Genomic DNA, 6000 nt, shown 5'->3' with positions numbered 1-6000 from the left:
TCTATCAAGAGAACAGAAAAAATGTTTCCAGGTGGTGATTAATGCCTCCAAATGCCAGAGCACAGGAGATCACTTCTCCAAGTTTCCAAGCAGGGAGGGGACAGAAGTAGACCTTGAGTTTTTCTACTCGCACGTATAGACAAGGATTAACAAAAATCACAAAAGTTAGCATAAATATTTTTATTTATTTATTTTAGCATAAATATTTTAAATGTGGGTGAAGGCTAGAGAATAGAGATTTGCCGGAGCAGGCAGGTGGTGAGAGGTTAGAGCCAGAATTTGGAAGGCCTTCAATGTCAGACTATGGAACTAAAACGGGGTCCTCAGGCCATGGCGAGCCGTGGAAAGTTTTTAAGCAAGAGATTTATACAGAATAGCGGAGTTGAAAAACAGTGACAGTGGGATTCCATTCTCCTATGTCTCTCTAATACAGAAGCCACAAACACACACATTCAACTCGAGTCCGTAACTAACACCTCTCGGCCTAAATTTCTGCCTAGCAGCAATTAGCTGGACAGTGAAGCACCCGTTCTAGACGGAGCATGGCCACCTGGTCTGGGTTCGCCTTTTTGGAATAGCAATCTTCAAATAGGACCCTAAGAAAATTCTGAAAACAGAATATATGCTGACACCTAAACTTCTTCATTGTAGGTTTAAATTGTTTGAAAGGATGGAATTTATGATATGGTGAAGTATTGACATTTTATTTTATTTTATTTTTTAATTTTTAAAAATTTTATTTTCTCCCTTCCCCAAAGCATTGACATTAAAAAATTATTTTTTTTAAGTTTATCTATTTTTGAGAGAGAGAGAGAGAGAGAGAGAGAGCGCACGTGAGTGAGGGAGGCACGGAGAGAATCCCAAGCATGCTCCTTGCTGTCAGCATAGAGCCCCATGTGGGGCTTGAATTCATGAACCATGAGTCATGATCTGAGTCGAAATCAAGAGTTGGATGCTTAACCAACTGAGCCACAAGGCACCCCAAATATTGACATTTTAAAATGAAACTGTCACATCACTCTTTTAAATGTATCCCAGTGTAATTTAAATACCATAGCAGTTTGATACTCAGCATCTCCCTTTAAAAATACATGAATAGGAGGGGCACCTGGCTGGCTAAATTGGTAGAGCATTAGACTCTTGACCTCGGGGTTGTTGGTTCAAGCCCCAAGCTGAGTGTAGAGATTACTTAAAAATTTTAAAAATCTTAAAAAAAATAAAAATATATGAATAATTTATATCATTATTACTTAAATTATTATTCTTTATAATAATAAATGGTTTTATATGGTTTTCTTTTTATTTTATATGGTTTTCTTTCCTCTTTGAACTCTTATTTTCTTTCCAGAATTTTATCCCATGTTTTTTATATCCAATGTCTTATTCATCATTTAATTTTATTTCTCTGTCACCCAGAATTGTGGCACAAATATTCAATTTTTTTTTCTCATTTCCTATGATTCTAAGGCTCTACATATTAAAATTTCTTCTGGATTAAGTTATCATTATAACTATTATTAGAACACAATTAAACAAAGCATCATAAATACATCAAACCTCTTAATAACTATTAAACATAGTACATTTTTTATTGGGAATGTATCTTTTTTTTTAACTTTTTAAAAAAGTTTACTTATTTAAATAATCTCTATACCCATCATGGGGCTTGAACTCACAACCCTGAGATCAAGAGTTGCATGCTCTTCCTACTGAGCTAGCCGAGTGTCCTGGGAATGTATCTTTTTAAAAACAAGATGGAGGCAGATTAAGAAAAAAAGATCCTGTATCCATGGAATAGTATTACTTTTGGGTATTCTTTTTTTTTTTTTTTTTTTTTACATTTTTTACAGCTATAAGTGCTGAGATTCTTTGATCACATAATTTAGTAGGTGGGAATGGAAAGAACTTTGTTATAGTAATGTCACTCAGTTCTTTAATCTTTCAAGTTATATGCCAAAAATCTAGTAATCTATCTTAAATTATTTTTGACAATCTATTGGCTGAAAATTCTACGTGGTCCTCTTTCCATTTGTTGAAAGCAAAGAACTGGAAATCTCTTACTTTGCAAAAGGATGTGTTACCAAGTCATTAGAATCATTTCCTTTTCTCACTTCAATATCGTCATTTCTAATTGTCCCTGTATTCAGCACCTCTGAGGTTTTACATGCATAGCAAAGTCCATAGTGAGATTAAAAAAATTTTTTTTAATGTTTATTTATTTTTAATCTTTATTTGAGAGAGACAGAGTGTGAGCAGGGAAGGAGCAGAGAGAGAGGGAGATACAGAATCCGAAGCAGGCTCCAGGCCCTGAGCTATCAGCACAGAGCCCGACGCGGGGGCTCAGAATTCGCGAACCGTGAGATCGTGACCTGAGCAGAAGTCGGATGTTCAATCGACTGAGCCACCCAGGTGCCCCAAAGTTTATTTTTGAAAGACAGAGACAGAGCACAAGCAGGGGAAGGGCAGAGAGAGAAGGAGACATAGAATTTGAAGCAGGCTCCAGGCTCTGAGCTGTCCGCACAGAATCCGACACGGGGCTTGAACCTACTAACTGCGAAACCATGACTTGAGCCTACGTCAGATGCTTAACTGACTGAGCCACCCAGGCGCCCCCATAGTGAGATTTTGGATAGAAGAGAAATACTCTTTTTGTTTGTAAAATCGGAGGGTGACATTTTAAATATATTTCTCAGTTTTACCAATTTTAGAGAAAAGTATGTATGAAAGTTCATGCTTTGGAAATAGATTTCCTAAAAACTCTGTTTCAGTGTGTCCCTCATATACCATAGTTTAAAGGCAACTTCTTTAAGTTACCTTTGTTGACTGAAGTATGTCCGTATTCTCAACTTATATCTAAAGTACAATGAACCAAGCTAGCAAAAAACTAACGTCAGTCCTACCAAGACAGAAAGCAGGGCAACTGCATTTCACCTCTGGGTGAGTTTAATGACCCAAATTGCAGAGCTGTATCACTGAGAAGAGAGAATGTATGTATAGAACTTAGCATGGGTGGTTGATGGTAAAAGTAGCTTAAAAACAAAAACCTATGGCTTTAAATCTAAACAAGAGGAATAACTCTCTTCGTGGTTGGCAGTTGGGTTTTGAATATAAATTTTACTGCTGTAATAACAATAAAACAGATAAAATTGAAAATGGCAGGGGCGCCTGGGTGGCGCAGTCGGTTAAGCCAGGTCACTATCTCGCGGTCCATGAGTTCGAGCCCCGCGTCGGGCTCTGTGCTGACAGCTCGGAGCCTGGAGCCTGTTTCCGATTCTGTGTCTCCCTCTCTCTCTGCCCCTCCCCCGTTCATGCTCTGTCTCTCTCTGTCCCAAAAATAAATAAAAAAACGTTGAAAAAAAAATTAAAAAAAAAAAAAAAAAAAGAAAATGGCATTGGTATTGGCACACGGAGTGCAGAAGGCAAACCAAATTCGCAGGAAAACTTGACAACTGAAAGAGAATGATCATCCTGGGATCCCGCAGGGAGGGAGTGTAGCATAGGGGTCCTAAAACAGTGGTTCCCGATTGGAGTCATTCTCAATGTTCCCGAGGAGACAACCCCCCCCCCCCAACGAATTCTCTGGCCCAAACTGTCACCAGTCCTATGTGAAAACCTTCTCCGAGCACCCAGGTTTGAGTCCCAGCTATGCCAATGGCTCTGTGACCCTGGCTGAGTGACTTAATCTTCCTAAGCCTCAGCCTTTTTTCTGAGAAAGTGATATTTCCCTTTATTCTGAGAAAGTGATCTCTTCTGAGAGATGATAACAGGCAACGCCACTCTGAATGGGATTTTCATTGGCTCTAAAATCCTATGGGGTACTGTTACCTCGTTTACAGATGAGAATAAAATAAAATAAAGTAACAGCTCATAGCACATGCCTAGGATATGGTGAGCATGAGCATTCCGTGGTCGTCGGTTCTCAGGGTTTTTTTTTTTTTTTTTAAGGGTTTATATTTTTAGGGAAGTTTTAGAATTACAACAAAATTGAGAGGAAGGTACAGAGTTTCTATCTACCTCCTGTCCTACACATAGAGCCCCTCGCCATTATCAACCCTCTCCACATTCGTTACAATTGATGAACTTACGTCGATATATCATCATCACCCCAAGTCTGTAGTTTACGTTATGGTTCATTCTTAATGTTGTACATTCTCTGGGTTTCGATAAATGTATAATAATACGTATTCACACCATCATGGTACCACACAGAATAGTTTCACTGTCCTAAAATTCCTCTGTACTCCTATCTACTTATTCTTTCTCCCCCCCCCCCCCCCCCACCGGTATCCCCTGATACAATCACTGATCTGTTTATTATCTCCATTGTTTTGCCTTTTCCAAAAGGTCATGCAGTTAGACTCATACAGTATGTAACCTTTTTCGATTGGCTTCTTTCACTTAGAAATACACAATTACGATTTCTCAAGGTCTTTTCGTGTCTGGATAGTGCATTTCTTTCTGGTGCTGAATAACATTCCATTCCCCTGATGTACCACAGTTTATCTGGTCACCTACTGAAGGACATCGGGGTTGCTTCCAAGTTTTGGCAACTGAATAAAGCTGCTATGGCCACCCGTGTGCAAATTTTTGTGCGGACTAAAATTTCAAATCTTACAGGTGATACCAAGGGGCACAACTGCTGGATCATACAGTTTTCAAATAAAGATGAATTGAGCAAAGCACATTTCCTTTTTCTCAACAGTCGTGGCTGTTAGTGATGAAATTCCTAGGTTCTCTGACCGCTCTACTTAATAAAAATCTTTCTCTGTGTTTAGAAAAAATTTAATAAGCTTCAACCATCTTTGGTAAGAAAACAGACATATATCAAAAATGAGAGGGGCGCCTGGGTGGCTCAGTCGGTTAAGCGGCCGACTTCGGCTCAGGTCATGATCTCGCGGTCCGTGAGTTCGAGCCCCGCGTCGGGCTCTGTGCTGACAGCTCAGAGCCTGGAGCCTGTTTCAGATTCTGTGTCTCCCTCTCTCTCTGACCCTCCCCCGTTCATGCTCTGTCTCAAAAATAAATTAAAAAAACATTAAAAAAAATTAAAAAAAAAAAAGAATGAGAAATGCATACTGTGGATTCACTTTATAATCAAAAACTTGTCTGACATAGGAAGACTAAAAGTTCACTTTTTTTGGACGTGGTATTAATCAAATGACATAAATATAGAATTGCATGCCGTGAAAAGTTTTATAAAGACAAAGGAGCTATGAGATGCTGTCAGACAAGGACCTGATCTCGTAGCAAAATACAAATTATTTCTCCTCAGCAAAATGTAGGGAGGGTTTCAGTGGAGCTACCTTACTTTATAAATTGTTATATGGAGAGCCTCAGATTTAATTACTTAGCATACATGATAAATAGGCAAACTAGTCCAAAGTATTCTTTCAGCGCCCATACGTTCTAAATCACGGGAGCTTGACCGTTGTGCCACTCCTACAAGATTTATCCTTGAGTCTTTTTTATTTCCTATCCCACCCATTAGCAAATCACTGGCTAAATTTCCAATCAGACCGTTCCTCTTTCACCCAGTGCTATTAACCTGCACCAAGCCCATCATCTCTTGCCTGGACTACTGCACCAACCTCCTAATTAATCTGCCTCCTGCTGCACTAGCCCACTCTCAATTTTTTCTCCACACTGTCATCATAGGGGTCCTTTCATTATGTCACTCGGCTGAAAACTTTCCGGAGATTTCCATTTTACCAAAAGGAAAAGATAAAGTTCACAATCTGGCCCTCTCTCTTTCTTCCTCCTCAAAATACGCCGGGCCACATTCTGCCTCAGGGCCTTTGCACATGTTCCTTCCCTGTAGTTCTCTGCTTAAATGCCACTTACTTAGGGAGGCCTTCCCCAGGGCATTCTAGGCAAGTAACGCTAGGACACCTACACATTCCCCTCTCCCACGGGCACACAAGTACTATGCCCTTCCTCTCTTTTTTCTGTTTTAGTTGGCGATACTTAACCTACCATTTGTCTCCTCTCCCCCACTAGAGTATA

Source organism: Panthera onca, chromosome B4 (assembly GCF_046562875.1).
Source record: "Panthera onca isolate mPanOnc1 chromosome B4, mPanOnc1 haplotype 2, whole genome shotgun sequence".
Lineage (NCBI taxonomy): Eukaryota > Metazoa > Chordata > Mammalia > Carnivora > Felidae > Panthera > Panthera onca.
The sequence above is the reverse complement of the archived record's forward strand: the minus strand, read 5'-3'. Positions refer to the sequence as shown.